We start from the raw sequence: 2,500 nt of genomic DNA, 5'->3' as shown, positions 1-2,500 counted from the left end.
GATATGGTGTTGCTGGATCTTGAGTCATATTTAATCTGCAACCACTGCTACCTGTAGATGAGAGCGACTCACTCGTTACAGGCACAGAAACAGCTTGTTGAGAACAGGACTGAAACAGAGAGGTATAGAGGCTGCTAGAATGCATAATCAGTTTGGGTTTCTTTCAGCAAAAAAACTCAGAGACATGTTTATGGGACCTCAAAGACCTATATTAACTTGTTGAAAAGGACAAAAAAATGTATGTACCCTTTAACTATTTACCCTAATCAATGTTATGCTTATATCACCACTCAATATCAAATTCGTGAGTGTACATGAGCATGCTCTCATGAAGTAATCTAATGCCGTTTCAAATGTTCCTAATTTGTCCATGTCATGGAGGCTTAATTCAAAAAGGATTACACTGGAGTATTAATAGGATAACATAAAGCATTATTCGTTTGAAATTGAACACCCACTCACGGACAAACGCACACACAGAGACACTTGGATGTGCATGTGGGCACAAACTGGCACGCACGCGCACAACCACCGGAGGGGGGGGGGGGATAAGAGTGACTCACACAAACTAACCTGATTACTTTAATGGAGTGTGTGCAAAAATGAAACACAACACTTAATTGCTTGATGCTTGTCCTCATCATAACAGACTAAAGTAAGCAGCAAATGATTAGCATTTTCCCGTAACATAATTTTGTTTTGACCAGTCGTATCTCTTCTCTACTCAGATCTGATCTGAGAGCGAGGCGGAGTTCCATAATTGCATGCAGTCAGACTGACACTGCAGCACCAGGAACAACTCAACCCTACTACCTCTAAAACCCCAAATACTGCTCTACGGTTGCCTTGGCAACATCCACATCTGCAGAGCAACAATGGTAAGGTAATGGCATATGAAAACCGGTGAACCAATACAGATACAATACAGAAAATATATATTTAGTGATACCAGGAAATAATTGTTGTTGAGTGCTATAATTAGTGGTTGATTATAGATATGATGTACGAGAGATATGATGAAAGACGTAGATAGATACTGTATGGTTGGGAATGATGAAGAAATATGAGTGAAGGCTATGTGTATGTGTGTGTGTGTGTGTGTGTGTGTGTGTGTATGTGTGTGTGTGTCGATGTGTGTGTGTGTGTGTGTGTGTGTCGATGTGTGTGTGTGTGTGTGTGTGTGTGTGTGTGTGTGTGTGTGTGTGTGTGTGTGTGTGTGTGTGTGTGTGTGTGTGTGTGTGTGTGTGTGTGTGTGTGTGTGTGTGTGTGTGTGTGTGTGTGTGTGTGTGTGTGTGTGTGTGTGTGTGTGTGTGTGTCACTGTCGATCACAACATCCTCATCGAACGGCATCAAACGTGGGGTTGGCATCCAAGGTTCGGCACTAAACTGATTTTCCAATTACCTCAGGTGTAGAACATTCTCTATAGACCAATTATTTTCCTCCTCTGCCCCATGTCACCTGGGGGGTCCCTCAAGGTTCCCTTCTAGGGCCCATCCTCTTTTCCCTGTATCTGCTCCCTCTAAGTAATATCATCCACAAATATAACATCTCCTTTCACTGTTGTGTGGATGATACTCAGCTTTACCTCCCTCTGAAACTCACCAACCTGTGCCCCCTGCAACACCTCACCAACTGTCTCGAGGACATCGAAGACTGGATGACAAATAACATTCTCCAGCTAAATGACAGCAAGACAGAACTTATTGTTTTTGGTCCCCCCAAATCCACAAAGCATCTGTCTCAACACCATCTATCTCCATATCTCAAATCACAGACAAAAGATCTTGTAATATTTGACCCAGACCTCAACCTTTCAGCTCAGGTCCATTGAAGAAATTAAGCCTCTGCTGTCCTTTCTTGACCTGGAGACAGTTATCCATGCTTTCATCACATCCCGCTTAGACTACTGAAACTCCCTGTATCCAGGAATCAGCCAGTCATCCTTATCCCGTCTGCAGCCTGTACAAAATGCTGCAGCCAGAATGCTGACTAGGACTAAAAAGAGACACATTACCCCAGTTTTAGCGTCTCTTCACTACAGTAGCTCCTAGTCCAGTCTCTCCTGGTGGTCCCTCGATCTAGACTGAAGACTAAGGGTGACCATGCCCCAAAGTTGTGGAATGGGAGCTGTGGAGCTGTGTGCTCCCTCCCTGCCTTTAAATCCAGGTTAAAAAGCTACCTGTTTACCCAGGCCTTTTAGTTGTTTAGCTTTTGAACTGGGCTTTTTCTTTGCCTGGATAGTCGGATTCACACCTACCCTTTTTCATGTTGTGTATTTTTTTTATCTTTCTTGTTGTACGTATATTTTTTGTAATTTCCTATTAATTAAAAAATAAAATCTACATGTTTTACTGTGTTCTATTATAGTGCCATTTATATGTACAGCACTTTGGTGCAACTACAGTTGTTCTAAATGTGCTTTAGAAATAAAACGTACTTACTTACTTAATCGGACAGAAATGAGTCCTATAACCAGTACTATTACCATAGTGCACTCGC

General features: G+C 42.2%; 1 protein-coding gene across 1 annotated transcript in view; it reads right to left on the bottom strand.

Moving 5' to 3' along the window:
• pak5 (p21 protein (Cdc42/Rac)-activated kinase 5) overlaps nucleotides 1-2,500 on the bottom strand; it is a gene marked incomplete at both ends in the record, with an annotated part of 134,108 nt that overhangs the window by 55,295 nt on the left and 76,313 nt on the right. The gene's annotated exons all lie outside the window — the stretch shown is intronic.

The sequence above is a fragment of the Notolepis coatsorum genome, assembly GCF_963971535.1.
Source record: "Notolepis coatsorum genome assembly, chromosome: 5".
Lineage (NCBI taxonomy): Eukaryota > Metazoa > Chordata > Actinopteri > Aulopiformes > Paralepididae > Notolepis > Notolepis coatsorum.
The sequence above is the reverse complement of the archived record's forward strand: the minus strand, read 5'-3'. Positions and strand labels throughout refer to the sequence as shown.